The 18,956-nt window shown below is 36.9% G+C and overlaps 1 protein-coding gene across 1 annotated transcript in view; it reads left to right on the top strand.

The window, feature by feature from the left end:
* Nucleotides 1-18,956, top strand: part of L3mbtl4 (L3MBTL histone methyl-lysine binding protein 4) — a 464,449-nt gene that overhangs the window by 88,386 nt on the left and 357,107 nt on the right. The gene's annotated exons all lie outside the window — the stretch shown is intronic.

The following is an 18,956-nucleotide window of genomic DNA, read 5'->3' as shown; positions in this document are numbered from 1 at the left end:
CACAAAAGTTAACTAAGAATGGATCAAGGATCTAGGAATTAAACTAGAGACCCTGCATCTAATAGAAGAAAAAGTAGGCCCTAATCGTCATCATGTGGGATTAGGCCCCAACTTCTTAATAAGACACCTATAGCACAAGAATTAAAACCAAGAATCAACAAATGGGATGGATTCAAACTAAAGTTTTTTTCTCAGCAAATGAAATAATCTGTGAAGTGAATAGAAAGCCTACATTCTGGGAGCAAATTTTTACCCCTCACACATCAGATAGAGCACTAATCTCTAGGATATATAAAGAATTTAACAAGCTAAGCACACACACACACACACACACACACACACCACCACCACCACCACCACCACCACCAACAACAACAACAACAAAAATCCAAATAACCCAGTCAATAAATTGGCCGACGACCTGAACAGACACTTCTCAGAAGTGGATATACAATCAATCAACAAATATATGAAAAATGCTCATCATCTCTAGCAATCAGAGAAAAGCAAATCAAAACTACTCTAAGATATTATCTCACTGCAGTCAGAATGGCAGTTATTATGAAGACAAACAACAAGTGTTGGCGAGGATGTGGGGGAAAAGGTACACTCATACATTGCTGGTGGGACTGCAAATTGGTGCAGCCAATTTGGAAAGCAGTAGGGAGATTCCTTGGAAATCTGGGAATGGAGCCACCATTTGATCCAGCTATTACTCTTATTGAACTATACCCATAGGACTTAAAAACAGCATACAACAGGGACACAGCCACATCAATGTTTATAGCAGCAAAATTTACAATAGCTAAACTGCTGAGCCAACCTATACGTCCTTCAGTGGATGATTGGATAAAAAAATGTGATATTTATACACAGTGGAATATTATTCAGCACTAAAAAAGAACAAAATTATGGCATTTGCAAGTAAATGGATGGCGTTGGAGAAGATAATGCTAATTGAAGTTAGCCAGTCCCCAAAACACAAATGCCGAATATTTTCTCTGATATAAGGGGGGGGTGACTCATAGTGGGGTGGGGAGGGAGAGCATGGGAGGATTAGATTAATTCTAGATAGGGAAGAGTGGTGGGAGGGAAAGGGAGGGGGAAAGGGATTAGCAAGGATGGTGGAATGTGATGGACATCATTATACAAAGTACATGTATGAAGATTTGATTTGGGGGCCAACAAACCTTATATGAAAACAGAGATATGAAAAATTGTTGTATATATGTGTATTGAGAATTGTAATGCAAAAAAGAGTACATGTATAATGGCATAAGTTGGTGTGAACATACTGTATATACAGAGATACGAAAAATTGTGTTCTATATGTGTAATAAGGATTGTAATGCATTCCACTGATGTCATGTATTTAAAAAAAAGAATGTTTTTACTATTCTGGAATACTTGCATTTCCATGTGAATTTTAGGATGATTTAATTAATTTCTGCAAGAAATCCATTGGGATTTTGTTAGTGATTGTGTTGAATCTTTTATCAATTTGAGAAAAAGTGTCATCTTAAAATTACTAAATCTTCCAATCAATGAACAAGTAATGTTTATTTATTTTTGTTTTTTATTTTTTTTAGTTGTCAATGGACCTTTATTTTACAAGTAATGTTTTCTACTATTCACTTCTTTATTAATTTTGTTTTACATTGTTTTATAGTTTGCAGCTTATAAGTCTTATATTTCTTTAAAAAAATTGTTTGCTCTAATCAGTTATACGTGACAGCAGACTGCTCTTCAATTCATTGTACACAAATGGAGTACAGATTTTCACTTCTCGGGTTGAACACGAAGAAAGGTCACATCATTCGTGCAATCATACATGTACTAAGGGTAATGATGTCCATCTCATTCCAGTATCTTTCCTATCCCCATGCCCCTTCCCTCTTTTCCCTCCCCTTTGCCCGATCTGAAGTTCCTCCACTCACCACCACCCCCACTATGAATTAGGATCCTCTTATCAGGTTTTTTGGAATTGGCTTACTTTGTTTAGCATGATATTCTCCAACTCCATCAATTTGCCAGCAAATGCCATAATTTTATTCTCTTTTAATGCTGAGTAATATTCCATTGTGTATATATACAACAGTTTCTTTATCCATTAATCTTCTGAAGGGCATCTAGATTGGTTCCACAGTTTGGCTATTGTGAATTGTGCTTCTATAAACATTGATATTGGCTGCATCACTATAGTATGCTGTTTTTAAGTCCTTTGGGTATAGAACAAGGAGTGGGATAGCTAAGTCAAATGAGATGGTTCCATTCTGAGTTTTTCAGGGAATCTCCATACTATCTTTTCAGATTGGTTGCACCAGTTTGCAGCCCCACTAGCACATATATCCTCTACCATATTTATTGTTGCTTATATTCTTGATAACTGCCATTCTTCCTTGAGAGAGATGAAATCTTAGAGTAGTTTTGATTTGCATTTCTCTAATTACTAAAGATGTTGAACATTTTTTCATATATTTGTTGATCGAGTGTATGTTATCTTCTGAGAAGTGTCTGTTCTATTCCTTAGCCCACTTATTTTTGGGTTGTTTGATTCTTTTGGTATTAAGTTTTTTGAGTTCTTTATATATCCTGGAGATTAGTGCTCTATCTGATGTGCATGTGATAAAAATTTGCTGCCACACTATAGGCTGTCTCTTCACTTCATTGATTGTTTCTTTTGCTGACAAGAAGATTTTTAGTTTGAATCCAGCCATTTATTAATTCTTAATTTTATTTCTTATGCTTTAGGAATCTTGTTAAGGAAGTTGGGGCCTAATCTGACATGAGGAAGATTTGGGCATACTTTTTCTTCTATTATGTGCAGGGTCTCTGGTCTAATTCCTAGGTCCTTGATCCACTTTGAGTTGAGTTTTGTCCAGGGTGAGAGATAGGGGTTTAATTTCATTTTGCTACATATGGATTTCCAGTTTTCCCAGCACCATTTGTTGAAGATGTTATCTTTTTCTCCAATGTGTATTTTGGGTGCCTTTGTATAGTATGAGAAAACTGTATTTATGTGAGTTTGCCTTTGTGTCTTCTATTCTGTACATTGATCTACATGTCTGTTTTGGTGCCAATACCATGCTGTTTTTGTTACTGTGGTTCTGTAGTATAGTTTAAGGTCTGGGATTGTGATGCCTTGTGCTTCACTTTTCTTGCTAAGGATTGCTGGGTCTCTTATTTTTCCAAATAAATTTTATGATTGCTTTTTTCTAGTTCTATGAAGAATGTCATTGGGATTTTAATTGGTATCAAATGAATTTGGTTAGTGCTTTTGATAGTGTGACCATTTTGAAAACATTAATTCTGCCTAACCAGGAGCATGGGAGGTCTTTCCATCTCCTAAGTTCTTCAGTTTCTTTCTTTACTGTTCTGTAGTTTTCCTTGTAGAGGTCTTTCACCTCTTTTGTTAAGCTGATTCCCAAGGTTTTTTTTTTTTTTTTTTTGAGGCTATTGTGAATGGGGTGGTTTTCCTAATTTCTCTTTCAGAGGATTCATCAGTGATATATAGAAATGCATTTGATTTATGGGTATTGACCTGGTTGAAATTGATGTTTAAATGCTTACATTGTGTATTTTTCCTGATTCAGTTTGGGCAGATCATGTGCCTCCAGAAATTTTTTGGCGTCTTTGGGATTTTCTATTTTAATGCAATATAGATTTTCAAAATAGTTTCTAATTATCTTGTATATTTTATTAGTGTCTGTTTTGATGTTTCCTTTTTTAATATAAAATTTTAGTAAGTTGTGTTTTCTGTCTTGTTCTTTTCCTTAGGGAATTTAAGAGTTTATCAATTTTATTTATTTTTTCAAAGAACCAGCTTTTTGTTTTGTCAATTTTTTCAATCGTTCCTTTTGTTTCAGTTTCATTGATTTCAGCCTTGATTTTAATTATTTCCTGTCTTCTACTTCTTTTGGTGTTGATTTGTTTTTCTTTTTCTAGGGCTTTGAGATGTAATTTCAGGTTTTTTATTTATTGACTTTTACTTCTTTTAATGGCATAATGGTATAATGGCATAATTTGGCGTGAACATACTTTATATACAGAGTTACGAAAAATTGTGCTGTAAATGGGTAATAATGAGTGTAATGCATTCCACTATTGTCATGTTTGTAAAAAATAAAGAAAGAAAAGGCTTAACACAATGAACTTTCCTCTTAGCATTGCCTTCATAGTGTCCCAGAGATTTTGATATGTTGTATTTGAGTTCATTTTTTAAAATCTCTTCCCTAATGTCTTCTGTTACTCATGCATCATTAAGTAGCATATTATTTAATCTCCAGGTGTCCAGTAGCTTCTATTTTTTATTTTTTCATTTACTTCTAATTTCATTCCATTATGGTCAGATATAATTCAGGGTATTATCTCTGCTTTTTGTGTATTTTCTAAGACTTGCTTTGTAGCATAACATATAGTCTGTTTTGGAGAAGGATCCATGTGCTATTGAGAAAAAAGTGTGTTTGCTCATTGATGTATGAAATACTCTATATATGTCTGTTAAGTCCAAATTATTCATTGTAGTATTAAGTTCTATAATTTCTTTGTTTAGGTTTTGTTTGGAGGATCTAGCCAATGGTGAGAGAGTTGTGTTAACACCATCCATTATTATTGTGTTGTGGTCTATTTGATTCTTGAAGTTGAGAAGGGTCGGTTGGATGTATGTAGATGCACCATTGTTTGAGGCATAGATATTTATGATTGTTATGTCTTATTGATGTGTGATCCCCTTATGCAGTATGAAATGACCTTCTTTATCCCTCTTTACTAACTTTGGTTTGAAGTCCACTCTATTTGATATGAGGATGGAAATCCCTGCTTGCACATGCAGTCCATGTGAGTGGTGTGTTTTTTCACCTTCAGTCTGTGGATGTCTTTTACTATGAGTCTCTGGTAAGCAGCATATTGTTGGGTCTTTCTCTTTAACCCAATCAGCTAGTCTGTGTCTTTTAATCAATGAGTTTAGGCCATTAACATACAGGGTTATTATTGAAATATGGTTTGTATTCCCAGTAATTTTGATCTGTTTTGGTTTTTTACTTGACTTGGCTTTTCCTTTAGTGTAGTTCCTCCCTTTGTGGGATTTTCAGTGTTGATTTTCATTTCTTCCTCGTGGAATATTTTCCAAGAATGTTCTGTAGTGTAGGCTTTCTCATTGTTTATCATTTTATTTTGTCATCCAATCTGAAGCTTGATTTTGCTGGATATAAGATTCTTGGTTGGCATGCATTTTCTTTTGGAGCTTGGTATATGTTGTTCCAGGATCTCCTGGCTTTGAGGGTCTGGGTTGAGAAATCTGTGGAGATCTGAATTGGTTTCCCACTATATATAATCTGAAACTTTTCTCTTGTAGTTTTTAAAATTCTATCCTTGTTCTGTATTCTAGGCATTTTCATTATTATGTGTCAAGTGTGGATCTGTTGTACATATGGTGTTCTGTAAGTCTCTTGTATTTGATTTTCCAATTCATTCTTCATGTTTGGGAAATTTTCTGATATTATTTCATTGAAGAGATTATGCATTCCTTTGGTTTGTATCTCTGTGCCTTCCTCTATCCCATTAAATTTTAGATTTGGTCTTTGGATGTTATCCAATAATTCTTGGAGGTTCTATTCAGGGTTTCTTACCATCCTCATTGTGTGGTCAACTTTATTCTCAATATTGTATATTTTGTCTTCATTGTCTGAGGTTCTGTTTTCCAAGTGGTCTAGTCTGGTAGTGATGCTTATTATTGAATTTTTTATGTGGTTTATTGTCTCCTTCATTTAAAGGATTTCTATTTGTTTTGCTTTTTTAAGAATCTCTGTCTCTGTCTTGAAATAATCTGTTGCTGTCTGTATTTGTTCTCTTATCTCTTAGTTGGAGTGATCAATTGTTGCCTATATTTGCTCTCTTATGTCATTATTTTATTTGCAGATCATTTTAATTATGTATATTTTGAACTTCTTCTTTAACATTTCATCTACCATGCTGTCAAAAAAAATTTCTATTATTGTATCACCTTGGCTAGTTTGGAGTACTTTCTTCCCTTGTCTTTTCTTGCTTTTCGTGTGTCTTTCCTTCAAGCAATGTGGAACCTAGGCATTAGTTTCTACCTGATAATCTTAAATTATTATATATATATATATATATATATATATATATATATATATATATATATATATATATATATATAAAATTATGTATACATAATAGCTGCCATTCTGTGCCATTAAAGTGTCTCTGCAGGTTTCTGGTATCCCACCTTGGTGCTTCATTTATGTTTTTGAATACTCTAAACTTATTTATCTAAAATATTCATCATTGTTTTCTATTATTTAAGTTTCCTTAGGACTAAATTCTTTCCCTAATGCTTGATTTTACAAATTTTCTTAGCGTCTTTTTTTTGTAATTTTTTAATTTATACATGACAGCAGAATGCATTGCAATTCTTATTACATATATAGAGCAAATTTTTCATATCTCTGGTTGTATACAAAGTATATTCACACCAATTTGTGTCTTCATACATGTACTTTGGATAATGATGTCTATCATATTCCACCATCCTTGCTAAATCCCTGCCCCCTCCATTCCCCTCCAACCCCTCTGCCCTAACTAGAGTTCCTCTATTCCTCCCATGCTCCCCCTCTCTGTCCCACTATGAGGCAGCCTCCTTATATCAAAGAAAACACTCGGCATTTTCTTTTTTGGGATTGGCTAATTTCACTTAGCATTATCTTCTCTAACTCCATCCATTTACCTGCAAATGTCATGATTTTATTCTCTTTTATTGCTGAGTAATATTCCATTGTGTATATATACCACATTTTATTTACCCATTCATCTATCGAAGGGCATCTAGGTTGGTTCCACAATTTAGCTATTGTGAATTGTGCTGCTATAAACATTGAAGTGGCTGTGACCCTGTAGTATGCTGTTTTTAAGTCCTTTGGGTATAGACCGAGGAGAGGTATAGCTGGGTCAAATGGTGGTTCCATTCCCAGTTTTCCAAGAAATCTCCACACTGCTATCCATATTGGTTGGACCAATTTGCAGTCCCACCAGCAGAGTATGAGTGTACCTTTTTTCCCACATTCTCGCCAGCACTTATTGTTGTTTGTATACATAATAGTTGCCATTCTGACTGGAGTGAGATGATATTTTAGAGTGGTTTTGATTTGCATTTCCCTAATTGCTAGAGATGATGAACATTTTTTCATGTATTTGTTGATTGATTGTATATCCTCTTTTGAGAAGTGTCTGTTCAGGTCCTTGGCCCATTTATTGATTGGGTTATTTGGGTTTTTTTGGTGCTTAGATTTTTGAATTCTTTATATACCCTAGTGGTTAGTGCTCTAGCTGATGTGTGAGGGGTAAACATTGGTTCCCAAGATGTAGGCTCTCTATTCACCCCACAGATTGTTTCTTTTGCTGGAAGAAACTTTTTAGCTTGAGTTCATCCCATTTATTGATTCTTGATTATAATTCTTGTGCCACAGAAGTCTTATTCAGGAAGTTGGAGCCTAATCCCACATGATGGAGATTAGGGCCTACTTTTTCTTCTGTTAGACACAGGGTCTCTGGTTGTATTCCTAAGTTCTTGATCCATTTTGATTGAGTTTTGTGCATGGTGAAAGATAGGGATTTCATTTCATTTTTTTTTGCATATGGATTTCCAGTTTTCCCAGCACCATTTGTTGAAGAGGCTCTCTTTTCTCCAGTGCATGTTCTTGGCACATTTGTCTAATATAAGATAATTATAGTTTTGTAAGTTAGTCTCTGTGTCCTCTTTTCTGTACCATTGGTCTACCAATCTGTTTTGGTGCCAATACTATGCTGTTTTTGTTACTATAGCTCTGTAGTTTAGTTTAAAGTCTGGTATAGCAATGCAACCTGCTTCACTCTTCCTGCTAAGGATTGCTTTAGCTATTCAGGGTCTCTTATTTTTCCAGATGAATTTCATGATTACTTTTTCTATTTCTATGAGGAATGTCATTGGAATTTTGATCAGAATTGTATTAAATCTGTATAGTGCTTTTGGAAGTGTGGTCATTTTGATAATATTAATTCTGCCTATCCAAGAGCAAGGTAGATCTTTCTATCTTCTAAGGTCTTCTTTGATTTCTCTATTTAGGGTTCTGTAATTTTCATTGTATAGATCTTTCACCTCTTTTGTTGATTCCCAAGTATTTTATTTATTTATTTATTGAGGCTATTGTAAATGGGAGTAGTTTTCCTCCTTTTGTTTCTGAGGATTTGTCACTGATATACAGAAATGCCTTCGATTTATGGGTGTTGATTTTTTTTATCCTGCTATTTTGCTGAATTCATTTACTATTCTAGGAGTTTTCTGGTGGAACTTTTAGCATCTTCTAGGTATAGAATCATATTGTCAGCAAATAGTGTCAATTTGAATTCTTCTTTTCCTATGTGATTATCTTTAATTTCTTTTGTCTGTCTAATTGCTCTGGCCAGTGTTTCAAGAACTATGTTAAATAGAAGTGGTAAAAGAGGGCATCCCTGTCGTGTTCCACCTTTTAGAGGGAATGCCTTCAATTTTACTCCATTTAGAATGATGTTGGCCTGGGGCTTATCATAGATAACCTTTATGATGTTGAGATATGTTACTCTTATCCCTAGTTTTTCTAGTGTCTTGAACATGAAGTGGTGCTGTATTCTGTCAAATGCTTTTTCTTTGTCTACTGAGATGGTCATATGATTCTTATCATTAAGTATATTGATGTGAAGAATTACATTTATTGATTTCCGTATGTTTAACCAACCTTGCATCCCTGGGATGAATCCCACTTGATCATGGTGCACGATCTTTTTGATATGTTCTTGTATATGATTTGCCAGAATTTTATTGAGAATTTTTGCATCTGTGTTCATCAGAGATATTGGTCTGAAATTTTCTGTCTTTGACGTGTCTTTGACTGCTTTTGGTATCAAGGTGATGCTAGCTTCATAGAATGAGTTTCAAAGTGATGCCTCTTTTTCTATTTCCTGAAATAAATTGGAGAGTATTGGTATTAGTTCTTCTTTAAAGGTCTTGTAGAACTCGGCTGTGCATCCCTTTGGTCCTGGGCTTTTCTTGGTTTTATTAAATCTGTGTAGTGCAGATTTTTCTATTTCTACGGACTGCAGAAGCAAGCAGAGGCTGCTCTTTAGTCACTTGAAATTGATCTTTTTAAATTGTGTTTGTTAACCTGATTAAATTTGGGCATATTATATGACTCTAGAAATTTGTCGATGCCTTCAATATTTTCTATTGTATAGCAGTACAAGTTTTCAAAGTAATTTCTAATTATTTTCTGTATTTCTGTAGAGTCTGTTGTGATATTTCCTTTATCATCACGTATGTTAGTGATTTGAGTTTTTTCTCTCCTCTTCATTAGCAGGGTTAACGGTCTGTCAATTTTATTTATTTTTTCAAAGAACCAACTATTTGTTCTGTCAATTTTTTTCAATTGTTTCTTTTGTTTCAATTGCATTGATTTCAGCTCTGATTTTAATTATTTCCTGTCTCCTGCTGCTTTTGGTATTGATTTATTCTTTTTCTAGGGCTTTTAGATGTAGTGTTAAGTCATTTATTTGTTGAGTTTGTCTTCTTTCAAGGAATGAACTCCATGCAGTAAAGTTTCCTCTTAGAACTGCTTTTATAGTGTCCCAGAGATTTCAACATGTTGTATCTGTGTTCTCATTTACCTCTAAAAATTTTTAAACTCCTTTTTGGTGTCTTCTGTAACCCATAGTTCATTCAGTAGCATATTATTTAGTCTCCAGGTGATGGAGTGGGGTTTTTTTGTGTTTTTTTTTTCTTTATTGGTTGTTCAAAACATTACAAAGCTCTTGACATATCATATTTCCTACATTAGATTCAAGTGGGTTATGAACTCCCATTTTTACCCCAAATACAGATTGCAGAATCACATCGGTTACACATCCACATTTTTAGATAATACCATATTAGTAACTGTTGTATTCTGCTACCTTTCCTATCCTCTACTATCCCCCCTCCCCTCCCCTCCCATCTTCTCTCTCTACCCCATCTGCTGTAATTTAATTCTCTCCCTTGTTTTTTTCCCATTCCCCTCACAACCTCTTATATGTAATTTTGTATAACAATGAGAGTCTCCTTCCATGTCCATACAGTTTACCTTTTCTCTCCCTTTCTCTCCCACCTCATGTCTCTGTTTAATGTTAATCTTTTCCTCCTACTCTTCCTCCCCGCTCTGTTCTTAGTTGCTCTCATTATATCAAAGAAGACATTTGGCATTTGATTTTTAGGGATTGGCTAGCTTCACTTAGCATAATCTGCTCTAATGCCATCCATTTCCCTGCAACTTCCATGATTTTGTCATTTTTTGGTGCAGAGTAAACTCCATTGTGTATAAATGCCACATTTTTTTTATCCATTCATCTATTGAAGGGCATCTGGGTTGGTTCCACAGTCTAGCTATTGTGAATTGTGCTGCTATGAACATCGATGTTGCAGTATCCCTGTAGTACGCTCTTTTAAGGTCTTCAGGGAATAGTCCGAGAAGGGCGATAGCTGGGTCAAATGGTGGTTCCATTCCCAGCTTTCCCAGGAATCACCATACTGCTTTCCAAATTGGCCGCACCAATTTGCAGTCCCACCAGCAATGTACAGAGTACCCTTTCCCCCTCATCCTCTCCAGCACTTGTTATTGTTTGCCTTCATAATGGCTGCCAATCTTACTGGAGTGAGATGGTATCTTAGGGTGGTTTTGATTTGCATTTCTCTGACTACTAGAGATGGTGAGCATTTTTTCATGTACTTGTTGATTGATTGTATGTCCTCCTCTGAGAAGTGTCTGTTCAGGTCCTTGGCCCAATTGTTGATTGGGTTATTTGTTATCTTATTGTTTAATTTTTTGAGTTCTTTGTATACTCTGGATATTAGGGCTCTATCTGAAGTGTGAGGAGTAAAAATTTGTTCCCATGATGTAGGCTCCCTATTTACCTCTCTTATTGTTTCTTTTGCTGAGAAAAAACTTTTTAGTTTGAGTAAGTCCCATTTGTTGATTCTAGTTATTAACTTTTGTGCTATGGGTGTCCTATTGAGGAATTTGGAGCCCGACCCCACAGTATGTAGATCGTAGCCAACTTTTTCTTCTATCAGGCGCAGAGTCTCTGATTTGATATCAAGCTTCCTGATCCATTTTGAGTTAACTTTTGTGCATGGCGAGAGAAAGGGATTCAGTTTCATTTTGTTGCATATGGATTTCCAGTTTACCCAGCACTATTTGTTGAAGATGCTATCCTTCCTCCACTGCATGCTTTTAGCCCCTTTATCAAATATAAGATAGTTGTAACTTTGTGGATTAGTCTCTGTGTCCTCTATTCTGTACCATTGGTCCACCTGCCTGTTTTGGTACCAGTACCATGCTGTTTTTGTTACTATTACTCTGTAGTATAGTTTGAAATCTGGAATCGCTATACCGCCTGATTCACACTTCCTGCTTTGAGTTTCTTTTGCTATTCTGAGTCTTTTGTTTTTCCATATGAATTTCATAATTGCTTTATCTATTTCTACAAGAAATGCTGTTGGGATTTTGATTGGCATTGCATTAAATCTATAGAAAACTTTGGGTAATATCGCCATTTTGATGATGTTAGTTCTTCCTATCCATGAACAGGGTATATTTTTCCATCTTCTAAGGTCTTCTTCTATTTCTCTCTTTAGGGTTCTGTAGTTTTCATTGAATAAATCTTTCACCTCTTTTGTTAGGTTGATTCCCAAGTATTTTATTTTTTTTTTGAGAATATTGTGAATGGGGTGGTTGTCCTCATTTCCATTTCAGAAGATTTGTCATTGATATACAGGAATGCCTTTAATTTATGCATGTTGATTTTATATCCTGTCACTTTGCTGAATTCATTTGTTAGAACTAGTAGTTTCTTTGTCCACCCTTTTGGGTCTTCTAGGTATAGAATCATATCATCCACAAATAGTGATAATTTAAGTTCTTCTTTTCCTATTTTTATGCCTTTAATTTCTTTTGTCTCTTTAATTGCTCTGGCCAGTATTTCGAGAACTAAATTGAATAGAAGTGGTGAGAGAGGGCATCCCTGTCTTGTTCCAGATTTTAGAGGGAATGCCTTCAATTTTTCTCCATTCAGAATGATGCTAGCCTGAGGCTTAGCATATATAGCTTTTACGATGTTGAGGTAAGTTCCTGTTATCCCTAGTTTTTCTAGTGTTTTGAACATAAAGGGATGTTGTACTTTGTTGAATGCTTTTTCTGCATCTATCAAGATGATCAGGTGGTTCTTATCTTTAAGTCTATTGATGTGGTGAATAACATTTATTGATTTCCGTATATTGAACCAGCCTTGCATCCCAGGGATGAATCCTACTTGATCATGGTGCACAATTTTTTTGATATGCTTTTGTATTCGATTCGCCAGGATTTTATTGAGGATTTTTGCATCTAAGTTCATTAGAGATATTGGTCTGTAGTTTTCTTTCTTTGAAGTGTCTTTGTCTGGTTTTGGGATCAGGGTGATATTTGCCTCATAGAATGCATTTGGAAGAGCTCCTTCTTTTTCTGTTTCTTGAAATAACGTGAAAAGTATTGGTATTAATTCTTCTTTGAAGGTTTTGTAAAACTCCGCTGTATATCCATCTGGTCCAGGACTTTTCTTGGTTGGTAGTCTTTTTTTTTTTTAAATTTTTTATTGTTGGTTGTTCAAAACATTACATAGTTCTTGATATGTCATATTTCACACTTTCATTCAAGTGGGTTAAGAACTCCCATTTTTACCCCATATACAGATTGCAGAATCACATCAGTTACATCCATTAATTTACATATTGCCAAACTAGTGTCTGTTGTGTTCTGCTGCCTTTCCTATCCTCTACTATCCCCCCTCCCCTCCCCTCCCCTCCCCTCTTCTCTCTCTGCCCCTCTACTGTCATTCATTAGTCCCCCTTGTATTATTTTTCCCTTTCCCCTCACTTCCTCTTGTATGAACTTTTGTATAACCCTGAGGGTCTCCTTCCATTTCCATGCAATTTCCCTTTTCTCTCCCTTTCCCTCCCAACTCTCATCCCTATTTAATGTTAATCTTCTTCTCATGCTCTTCGACCCTACTCTGTTCTTAGTTACTCTCCTTATATCAAAGAAGACATTTGGCATTTGTTTTTTAGCGATTGGCTAGCTTCACTTAGCATAATCTGCTCTAATGCCATCTATTTCCCTGCAAATTCTATGATTTTGTCATTTTTTAATGCAGAGTAATACTCCATTGTGTATAAATGCCACATTTTTTTTAACCATTCGTCTATTGAAGGGCATCTAGGTTGGTTCCACAGTCTTGTTGTTGTGAATTGTGCTGCTATGAACATCGATGTAGCAGTGTCCCTGTAGCATGCTCTTTTTAGGTCTTTAGGGAATAGACCGAGAAGGGGAATAGCTGGGTCAAATGGTGGCTCCATTCTCAGCTTTCCAAGAAATCTCCATACTGCTTTCCAAATTGGCTGCACCAATTTGCAGTCCCACCAGCAATGTACAAGTGTACCCTTTTCCCCACATCCTCGCCAGCACTTGTTGTTGTTTGACTTCATAATGGCTGCCAATCTTACTGGAGTGAGATGGTATCTTAGGGTGGTTTTGATTTGCATTTCTCTGACAGCTAGAGATGGTGAGCATTTTTTCATGTACTTGTTGATTGATTGTATGTCCTCCTCTGAGAAGTGTCTGTTCAGGTCCTTGGCCCATTTGTTGATTGGGTTGTTTGTTATTTTATTGTCCAATTTTTTGAGTTCTTTGTATACTCTGGATATTAGGGCTCTATCTGAAGTGTGAGGAGTAAAGATTTGTTCCCAGAATGTAGGCTCCCTGTTTACCTCTCTTATTGTTTCTTTTGCTGAGAAAAAACTTTTTAGTTTGAGTAAGTCCCATTTGTTGATTCTAGTTATTAACTTTTGTGCTATGGGTGTCCTATTGAGGAATTTGGAGCCCGACCCCACCGACTGTAGATCGTAGCCAACTTTTTCTTCTATCAGACGGTGTGTCTCTGATTTGATATCAAGCTCCTTGATTCATTTTGAATTAACTTTTGTGCATGGCGAGAGAAAGGGATTCAGTTTCATTTTGTTGCATATGGATTTCCAGTTTTCCCAGCACCATTTGTTGAAGATGCTATCCTTCCTCCATTTCATGCTTTTAGCCCCTTTATCAAATATAAGATAGTTGTAGTTTTGTGGATTGGTTTCTGTGTCCTCTATTCTGTACCATTGGTCCACCCGCCTGTTTTGGTACCAGTACCATGCTGTTTTTGTTACTATTGCTCTGTAGTATGGTTTGAAGTCTGGTATCGCTATACCGCCTGATTCACACTTCCTGCTTAGCATTGTTTTTGCTATTCTGGGTCTTTTATTTTTCCATATGAATTTCATGGTTGCTTTCTCTGTTTCTACAAGAAATGCTGTTGGGATTTTGATTGGCATTGCATTAAACCTATAGAGAACTTTTGGTAATATTGCCATTTTGATGATGTTAGTTCTGCCTATCCATGAACAGGGTATATTTTTCCATCTTCTAAGATCTTCTTCTATTTCTCTCTTTAGGGTTCTGTAGTTTTCATTGTATAAGTCTTTCACCTCTTTTGTTAGGTTGATTCCCAAGTATTTTATTTTTTTTTTTGAGGATATTGTGAATGGAGTGGTTGTCCTCATTTCCATTTCCGAGGATTTGTCGCTGATATACAGGAATGCCTTTGATTTATGCGTGTTGATTTTATATCCTGCCACTTTGCTGAATTCATTTATTAGCTTTAATAGTCTCTTTGTAGACCCTTTTGGGTCTGCTAGGTATAGAATCATGTCAGCTGCAAATAGTGATAATTTAAGCTCTTCTTTTCCTATTTTTATGCGTTTAATTTCGTTCGTCTGTCTAATTGCTCTGGCCAGTGTTTCGAGAACTATGTTGAACAGAAGTGGTGAGAGAGGGCATCCCTGTCTTGTTCCAGATTTTAGAGGTAATGCCTTCAATTTTTCTCCATTCAGAATGATGCTAGCCTGAGGCTTAGCATAGATTGCTTTTACAATATTGAGTTATGTTCCTGTTATCCCTAGTTTTTCTATAGTTTTGAACATAAAGGGATGCTGTACTTTGTCGAATGCTTTTTCCGCATCTATTGAGATGATCACATGGTTCTTATTTTTAAGTCTATTGATGTGGTGAATAACATTTATTGATTTCCGTATATTGAACCAGCCTTGCATCCCAGGGATGAATCCTACTTGATCATTGTGCACAATTTTTTTGATATGTTTTTGTATCCGATATGCCAGAATTTTATTGAGGATTTTTGCATCTAGGTTCATTAGAGATATTGGTCTGTAGTTTTCTTTCTTTGAAGTGTCTTTGTCTGGTTTAGGTATCAGGGTGTTGTTGGCCTCGTAGAATGAATTTGGAAGTTCTCCCTCTTTTTCTATTTCCTGAAGTAGCTTGAAAAGTATTAGTATTAGTTCCTCTTTAAAGGTTTTGTAAAACTCTGCTGTATACCCATCCAGTCCTGGGGTTTTCTTAGTTGGTAATCTTTTTATGGTTTCTTCTATTTCATCAATTGATATTGGTCTGTTTAGGTTGTCTATATCATCCTGACTCAATCTGGGCAGATCATATCTTAAGAAATTGATCTATGCCTTCACTATCTTCTAATTTATTGGAGTATAAGGATTCAAAATAATTTTTGATTATCTTCTGTATTTCTTAAGTGTCTGTTGTGATATTGCCTTTTTCATCCCGTATGCTAGTAATTTGAGTTCTCTCTCTTCTTCTCTTTGCCAGCATGGCTAAGGGTCTGTCGATTTTGTTTATTTTTTCAAAGAACCAACTTTTAGTTTTGTCAATTTTTTCAATTATTTCTTTTGTTTGGATTTCATTAATTTCAGCTCTGATTTTAATTATTTCTTGCCTTCTACTTCTTTTGCTGTTGTTTTGCTCTTCTTTTTCTAGCATTTTGAGATGAAGTATGAAATCATTTATTTGTTGGTTTTTTCTTTTTTTAAGGAATGAACTCCACGCAATGAATTTTCCTCTTAGAATCGCTTTCAATGTGTCCCATAGATTCCGATATGTTGTGTCTGTGTTTTCATTTATCTCTAAGAATTTTTTAATTTCCTCCTTGATGTCTTCTATAACCCATTGATCATTCAGTAACCTATTGTTCATTCTCCAAGTGATGCATGCTTTTTCCTTCCTTCTTTTATCGTTGATTTTCAGTTTCATTCCATTATGATCAGGTAAGATGCATGATATTATCTCTACTCCTTTATATTGTCCAAGAGTTGCCCTGTGACATAATATATGATCTATTTTTGAGAAGGATCCATGTGCTGCTGAGAAAAAAGTGTAACTGCTTGATGTTGGGTAGTATATTCTATATATGTCAATTAAGTCTAGGTTATTAATCGTGTTATTGAGTTCTATAGTTTCCTTATTCAACTTTTGTTTGGAAGATCTGTCCATTGGTGAGAGAGGTGTGTTGAAGTCTCCCATGATTATTGTATGGTGGTCTATTAGACTCTTGAACTTGAGAAGATTTTGTTTAATGAACATACCTGCACCATTGTTTGGGGCATATATATTTATGATTGTTATGTCTTGTTGGTGTATGGTTCCCTTGAGCAGTATGTAGTGTCCCTCTTTATCCCTTTTGATTAACTTTGGCTTGAAATCTATTTTATTTGATATGAGTATGGACACACCTGCTTGTTTCCGAAGTCCATATGAGTGATATGATTTTTCCCAACCTTTCACCTTCAGCCTATGTATGTCTTTTCCTATCAAATGCGTCTCCTGTAGTCAGCATATTGTTGGGTCTTGTTTTGTGATCCATTCTACTAGCCTGTGTCTCTTAATTGGTGAGTTTAAGCCATTAACATTTAGGGTTATTATTGAAATATGGGTTGTTCTTCCAGCCATATTTGTTTATTTCTGTTACTAAACATGGTTTGTTTTCCTCTTTGATTATTTCCCCCCCCCTTACTGTCCTACCTCCCACTGTTGGTTTTCATTGTTATTTTCCATTTCCTCTTCCTGTAATGTTTTGCCGAGGATGTTTTGAAGAGATGGTTTTCTAGCTGCAAATTCTTTAAACTTTTGTTTGTCGTGGAAGGTTTTAATTTCTTCTTCCATCCTGAAGCTTCATATCACTGGATACACAATTCTTGGTTGGAACCCATTTTTTTTCAGTGTTTGAAATATGTTATTCCAGGATCTTCTAGCTTTCAGAGTTTGTGTTGAAAAATCAGCTGTTATCCTGATTGGTTTACCCCTAAATGTAATTTGCTTCCTTTCTCTTGTAGCTTTTAAAATTCTCTCCTTATTCTGTATGTTGGGCATCTTCATTATAATGTGTCTAGGTGTGGATCTCTTATGATTTTGCACATTCGGCGTCCTGTAGGCTTCTAGGATTTGGGATTCTGTCTCATTCTTCAAGTCTGGGAAGTTTTCTCGTATTATTTCATTGAATAGATTGCTCATTCCTTTGGTTTGAAACTCTATCCCTTCCTGTATCCCAATGACTCTTAAATTTGGTCTCTTGATGTTATCCCATATTTCTTGGATGTTCTGCTCATGGTTTCTTAACAGTCTTGCTGAGCTGTCTATGTTCTTTTCAAGTTGAAATACCTTTGTCTTCATTGTCTGATGTTCTATCTTTTAAGTGTTCAACTCTGCTGGTAGTATTCTCAATTGAGTTTTTAAGTTGGTTTATTGCTTCGTGCATTTCTAGGATTTCTGTTTGTTTGTTTTTTATAACCTCTATCTCCCTGTATAGTTGATCTTTTGCTTCTTGGATTTGTTTATGTAATTCATTGTTGAAGTGATCTTTCATTGTCTGATTTTGCTGTCTGATGTCTTCCTTGAGACTCCAGATCATCTGAAGCATGTATATCCTGAATTCTTTATCTGACATTCCATCTGCTGCAGATATTACCTCTTCTAACATTGAGTTGACCTGCATTGCTTGTGGTACTTTCTTTCCTTGTCTCTTCATACTGTTCGTGTTTCTTTCTGCTTGGTGAAACTGTTGTGCTATTGAATTTCCCCCTATATATTTATATTGGTCTTGTATAGTTGCAATGTGTCCCTCACAGGCGCGGGCGCTGGCTCTGCCCCTCCTCCAATTGGGCAATGTGCCTACCACGCCGGCTGGCCCCTGGGCCTGTTCTGCTGGTCGGTAGCAGGTCCGCCTACCTTGCAGGCGCGGCCAGCGGCTCTGCTCCTCGCGGGCCATTAGGCTTGTTCTGTTGGTGGTCGCAGTTCTGCCTACTTTACAGGCGCAGGCAGTGGCACTGCTCCTCTGCAGGCCTCTGGGGCTGTTCTGCCGGTGGGTCGCAGGTCCGCCTACCTTGCAGGCGTGGGGGGGGTGCGGCTGTACCCTTCCGCAGGCCGCTGGGCCTGTTCTGTCTGTCGGTTGCAGGTCTGGCCTGTTCTGTTGGTGGTCACAGTTCCGCCTACGTTGCAGGCGCGGGGGAAGGGGGCGGCTCTGCCTCTCAGCAGGCCGCTGCGCCTGTTCTGTAAGTGGGTCGCAGGCCCGCCTACCTTGCAGGAGTGGTTGGCAGGTCTGCCCCTCCGCGGGACTCTGGGCCTTTTCTGTCGGTGGTCACAGTTCCGTCTACCTGGCAGGCGCGGGGTGGGGGGCGGAACTGCCCCTCAGCAGGCCACTGGGCCTTTTCTGTCGGTGGTCACAGTTCCGCCTACCTTGTAGGCGCGGGGCGGTGGGGGGCGGCTCTGCCCCTCAGGGGGCCTCTGGGCCTGTTCTGTTGGTTTTCACAGTTCCGCCTACCTTGCTGGCGCGGGGGGGAGGGGGTGGCTCTGCCTCTCAGCAGGCCGCTGCGCCTGTTCTGTGGGTGGTCACAGTTCCGTCTACCTTGCAGTTGCGGGGGGAGGGGGCGGCTCTGCCTCTCAGCAGGCCGCTGCTCCTGTTCTGCC

Source organism: Marmota flaviventris, chromosome 16, assembly GCF_047511675.1.
Source record: "Marmota flaviventris isolate mMarFla1 chromosome 16, mMarFla1.hap1, whole genome shotgun sequence".
Classification (NCBI taxonomy): domain Eukaryota; kingdom Metazoa; phylum Chordata; class Mammalia; order Rodentia; family Sciuridae; genus Marmota; species Marmota flaviventris.
This window is presented reverse-complemented; position numbering and strand designations above follow the sequence as displayed.